General features: G+C 38.3%; 1 protein-coding gene and 1 pseudogene across 1 annotated transcript in view; one reads left to right on the top strand and one right to left on the bottom strand.

Annotated features, from left to right (window-relative positions):
- The window catches only part of NAALADL2 (N-acetylated alpha-linked acidic dipeptidase-like 2), a 1,210,105-nt gene that overhangs the window by 1,130,104 nt on the left and 73,923 nt on the right, over positions 1-6,078 (top strand). The gene's annotated exons all lie outside the window — the stretch shown is intronic.
- Positions 4,098-4,925, bottom strand: LOC102837855 (annotated as a pseudogene).

The following is a 6,078-nucleotide window of genomic DNA, read 5'->3' as shown; positions in this document are numbered from 1 at the left end:
GGGTATCTATCCTTGCTGGGGTCCATTGAGCTTTCTGAATGATTTTCACTTTTCAGATTATTAGGAAAATTTTCTTCCAGAAGCTCTTCAACTATCACCTCTGTGGACTTCTGTGATTCTTCCTGTTCTAGTATGTAGATAATTCTTAAGTGTTCCTTATCATGTTTTCCAACAAGAATCTTAGACCTTCTTCAGATTTTTTTAATCTTTTTTTTTTTTTTTGCCTGCGCTTCTGTCTTAGCAGTATTGAGAAATGTGTCTTCCAGCTCTCTGGTTCTGGCTTCCATCTCTTCAATTCTACCCCTTTGCCCTTTCAGTGTATTGTTCATTTCTGATATTCTATTGTTAATTGTTTGGACCTCTTTTTGTAGGTTTTGAATTGTTTCCAATGCTGTATCTATCTTATTTGATTGTTCCTGTTGTGCTTTCCTGACTTCTTCCTTATCTTCCTCAACTCCACTCTAAAAGTGTTTTGATACATTCTATTATCATTTTTCTGAATTCCTTCTCTGGAATTTCCAAAGTGTGTCTTCTTTCCAATATGGAGTGATCATCTGTTTCTTTGGTATATTCAGTAGTTAGCTGTGACCTTAATACTTAGATGAATGTATGATTATTATTTTTTTTTAATTCTTTCTGATTGCCTCCAGGTAGATGTGATCAGGAGATAGGCTTCCCTTTGACTCTTTTTATTACTCAACTCAGAGTAACTGTTGCAGGTGTAGGCTGACTACCTAGTGTATGGTAGCTGGTATTGGTCCTTTTCTGGATGTGGAATTTTATAGTGTGTGATTGTAGCTTGACTGTATGACTGCAATTGCTGTCTCTTTTTGGGTCATGTAGGGAGAGAAAGAGCCCCCAAAGGTCTCCTCTTTACCTAAGGGTAAAGAGGTGATTAAAAAACAAAACAGCAGCAGCAACACACACACACACACACACAAAAAAAAAAAAAAAAAAAAAACAGATTGAATACTGTAGTCTATAATTGCAGAAAATAAACAAAAAATCTGTAGCTAAATATGACTTTAATGTCCCTTTCTCAGCTTTTTGCCTTCAAGTCCCCCTGAGAAATATCAAGATGCCACTGTTGGTTGTTATGACGTAAGTCAGGATTTGCTTTTTGGCCTATTTCATTTTTAGTGTGTTTCTCACCCATTCCACAATCCCCGTTCAGGCCTTTTTCCCAGTGATAAACACTTCAGGGCCAGCTGTGACTGTTTTGCACTGTGGGTTGATTTTAAGTGACAACTGTTCCTTTAAGTTTTGAGATCTACTACATGCGTAGTAGAACCTTCCAAGTGTGAGTTTGGGGGTGTCTACTCGCTCAGGCATTCCCTCTAGTCACCAGAATGGAGGTATGCAGACAGTGAGAAACCAGCAAACAAATACTAAAAAAAAAAAAGACCACACCTTTATCTCTGCGGTTCTGTCAGGTGTCAGTCTGTGGTGGCTCTGATCTTTCCTCTACTCTGTCTTGCCCCAAATGGCCGCTCCAGGAGGTGCTGATCCCTGTGGATTTGAAAGCACTAGATTTCTTGCTTCCACTACAAATTCCACTGGCTGTAAGCCTTCAAATTTTTTAAATATTCCCTCATATGTGGTTCAGAGTGCTGGAACCATCCCCTGAACCTCATTCATCTGGTATTCTGTGTTATTGCTGACAGAGATCCTCACTGTGCTTCTCACTGATCCACCATCAAGCCCGACCTAGGCATATGTTTTCTTAGACTATTTAGTAAGTGGACTTGTCTAGATCTCAATATGCATTTACATAAGAGCTGATTATCATGCTTCCCTCTATCTCTCTTTCTCACTGTCTTTTCTTTTTCCTTTGTTCATTTTTTATTCTTTCCTCACTTCTTCCCTCCCTCCCTCTCCCTTCCTCCTTCCCTTCCTTCATTCTCCTCTTCAATTGGTATTGATGCTACCTATACTGTGTTGCTCTGTCCTGTATATAAACAGCTAGAAAAAGTAGAATTGTTTGGGTTAGTGTTAGATTTATCCTCTAGATGGCTGAGAACATATGAGAAGAAAAAAGAAAGATTAGTCAATATTTCGTAGATGAAACATCACCCACCAACAGCTTCAGTGCATACAAAGACTCAGAACTCTGAAGAGCTCATTTGAGATGTCCTTGATTGCTGGACAATTTCATGATGTTTCTCAATTTTCACTTGTTCCCTGGAGTCAACTTAGAACATTCGTATATATAATCACTTCAATAATCCTTGATAGCTTTCATTTCATTTGACACTACTTATTACATACTAGAGTGTATAAGCATTAGAAAAAATTCTACAGTTTCTGCAGACACTAAAATGCACTATTTTAAAAACCAGGTGTGGTGGTGTGGGTTATGGACTGCAAGGTAAGTTTGAACCACAAGGTCAGTAGTTCAAGCTCACCAGCTGCTCTTCAGAAACCCTATACAGGGTCACTGTGCATCAGAACCAACTCAATGGCACTTAACAGCAACAACAATGAAATGTGTTATATACATTTTAAAGTAGATCAGTAACATATAAGGCCAAATATTGGGTCTTATGTGTTTTTGCCTCTCTGCTAGTACTTTCAGAATAATACACAAAATAGTTCAGTATCAACGTACTGAATAAATGTGTGTTATTTTGATATAAAAGGAGTAAAATAACTGCAAATGGTTTCTGCTGGAAATTTTGAACTACACTTCAATTATATCTTGAATAGTATCAGGGTAATTTCTATAGGCAGTTTCAATTATTTTGTGTAATATTCAGGTTGAATTTCAATATTTATGATGAATCAGTATGTTCTACCATGCTCTAAGAGCTTATTAATGGTTGATTTTCCACCAGCAGCAAAGAAATCAAGGAATTGTCTTTAAAAGTTGCTTATTTTATTCCTTTACTCCATATATTATCCTGTTTATGTTCTTTAGAGGTTTGAGTTGCCTCTCTATATGAAAGAAAAAGAAATGGCTACAAATCATAGCCATTGCAGAATAAAATAGAGAATGATTGAAGTGTGTATATGAGGAGGAGGGTGAAAAACTTGTTGGAGTATAGATTGGGAAAATTGGTGAGGACCAAAATGAATCTAACAGTCAAGTTCTTACAGTGTTTTTGGCATGCTTTTAAAAACTAGGCTAATAGCAATTTTTTTTGTGTGTACTTTAATAATAATAACTTGCATTTATATAGTGAAATGGACACTTTCTCCCTTTTATCCAAGGAAACTGAGAGCAGAAATATTAAAATATTGACTCAAGAGTACATTGATAGTAATTAAGTCGATCAGGCTCATATCTGTGGTTTAATTTATAATATTTTGTCTTTCGAATTTATGTACATACAATGATAATTGTGTTAATCTTCTGAGATAAATATCAGAAGAAGAAAAAAAGCTTTCAGTTCACTTCTTTGGGCAAGTAGATTTATTACTTTTAAACTTGAATAGTTAGGAATCTCACTTAGTCTTCTTTTCTCTGACTTTCAAAGTTTCTACAGTAAAATTTTCATATATTCCTTTTTTTGTTGTTTTTCATACAAAAATCTTTGTGAAAATAGTTCTTGCACAACAAGTTATAAAACCGAGGTAGCAAATTCAAAGTCCTCCATCCAGGCAGGAATGAGGAGGCCAGAGCAATGGAGCCTCAAGAGGCAAAGGGGCAGCTCTGGATGACTGCTAGCAAGTGGGAGCAGGAATGGAACATTATCTTTATTTTGAGAGAAGTTATGTCTTGTTAAGGGAAGCTGCATTTTTTAATGTTGGGCATGAAATTGATTCTGCCCTCCTCAAGTCACAGATCGAGGCTAAATAAAACACAGGCAGACAGAGAGCAATCTGTTTTACAAACTCCAAAATGAAAATAAATGGACTAAATATATTTGCACAAAGGTGGTGGCTGAAGCATTCAATACCCAAACATTTGCCAGGGAAGAGACATAGGGCAGAACCCCTCTTCTGCTCAACACACAAGTCAAGGAAACAGAGAAGAGGAAGGAGAAGTGAGCTTCCTGCTTTCCTTTCTGCAGTCCCGGAAGAGCTGCACCGTGTCCAATGGTTACACAGATAAGCACATGGGGCCAGAGGGGATCTTGATGACCACTCTGCGGGCATTAGTATCCCAATAGCCAGTTGGCTTCTTCATTCTGGGCCTGCAAGATCTCACTGACATACTTCTGAAAGAGTTCCAGCTTCTTCCCTCATACAAGTGCCTCCTCAATCTCTTGCTGAGACAGCACTGGGACATGAGCAATGAACTTCTGCAGCTCATCTTCGCCTCCTTTCTCCTGGCCACCATCCTTATCAGACTCCTCTGATATTGATCTCTTCCTCCTCCTCCTCTTCTTCCCTTTCTCCTCTTGCCAGCCAGGCCTCTCTCTGTGTTTTCCACTAATTCAGTTATGTTTCTTTTCGTATTCCTGTTCCAAGCACAACAACACTATCATCTTCGTCTAAGTAACCATAGTACTCAAAATTGATCACGTTCATAAGCTCAGCTCGTGTCGTTCTTAGAGGAGGAAGAGGTTCTTTTTCAAATAGTTCTCTAATATCAGGCAAATCCTTTGCTGCCCCAAAATATTTGTAACCTCGATTTCCCGGAACTTTTCTTTCAAGATCCAGCATTTTATGGCCAACTTTTCCATAACCAGGACAACCCACCTCCTTTATCTGGACCTCCCAATGACCTTTTTCTTGCAGTAGTTTGTTAATTTCATCACTCAGGTCACAAATTCAAAATTCACTTAAACCAACATTCTAAATTTGAGCCACTTTTTTTTAGAGATTTCTCCAATAATCTGCCGTCTTCACTTTTCAGCTTAGGGCAGCTCAGTACATTCAGAGGCAAGTAAGGGCCTTCTTTCCTTTACTTTTTCCTCTTTCAGCTGAGCTTGGCAAAATCTTACTAAGGCCCTCATGGACTTTTCCGCATTTCCAGCCATAGTGCAGGAGAGGGCGCTGTGGCTCAGACCCGGGAACTTCACAGACTTAGAAGAGATTTGCCCTAACTTATATATTACTTTTTGTGGGTCATTGGTAGGACATATTTTAATTTGTTTTAGATTAATTATATTTTGATTGCTATAAAATGATCACTTTGTTTTTGACCTTTGTCATTTCTACTGATTCTTAGCAAAAAGTAAATAACATTTGTTGATGTATGCTCATTGTGCAGCAAACATCTTTCTGAGTGGTTTTGTATGCATGTTTAATATGTAATGTATCTCAAACAATACCTCACTATTCAAAACTCATTCAATACAATTTTAATAAGTAATACCATACTAGGATTTAGAGACACAAAATGAGATTAGATAATTTAAAAAAAAATGTTTTATTGTGAATTATGTGATAGCTTACATGGGAGAACATTAGTTTTACATTCATCCTATCATATATTGTTTAATTGCCCTAGTTAAAATCCCCTCCATGCATCAACCAAGCAACCAAAGAGTATACACTACAAACCTGCCCTCCAGTCATCAGCACACAGCCCCTTTCCTTTTCTCTGTCTAAAGTCCCCAGCTGTTCCATCTGTCCACATCATCATCTCTGCCTCCATCTCAGGCATCACTGCTTCTCTGGGTAGGGTCCCACTCTCCGCTCTTCTCCCTTGATGATGCCAGGCATCTCTGCTCCTAGACTGAAAAGTTAATCACTCCCATCCTTGCTACAAAACATCTACCTTTACATTTCCAACCCTCACAATCAGTCTTGATAATAGTTATTCACTATTGTATCATAAGAGACCTATCCGCATTTCCTTTCATCAGCCCCGCCTAGACAGATTGGATACCACTCAGTGGAGATTCTACCTTCTTCCTCACCCTCTGGATCTAGGTTTCCTCTTGAAAGCTTGTAAGCCAGTCACTTCTTGCCTTTGTAGCCTCCCATTTTGGGTAGCCAATATCCAAGTTGCCCATCCCTGTCTACTCTGTGTATGGAGGGGGTGGGAATGATCCTTGTTGTAAAGATTTGTTCCCTCTTTTGAGCTACTGCATCCATAGCTGTAAGTCAAGTTCATCAAATTGTATCAGATTACTCATTTTTTCCTCTTCTTTCTTTTTCTAGTTGAGCTCTGATCATCCAGTCATT

Source organism: Chrysochloris asiatica, unplaced genomic scaffold, assembly GCF_000296735.1.
Source record: "Chrysochloris asiatica unplaced genomic scaffold, ChrAsi1.0 scaffold00108, whole genome shotgun sequence".
Lineage (NCBI taxonomy): Eukaryota > Metazoa > Chordata > Mammalia > Afrosoricida > Chrysochloridae > Chrysochloris > Chrysochloris asiatica.
The sequence above is the reverse complement of the archived record's forward strand: the minus strand, read 5'-3'. Positions and strand labels throughout refer to the sequence as shown.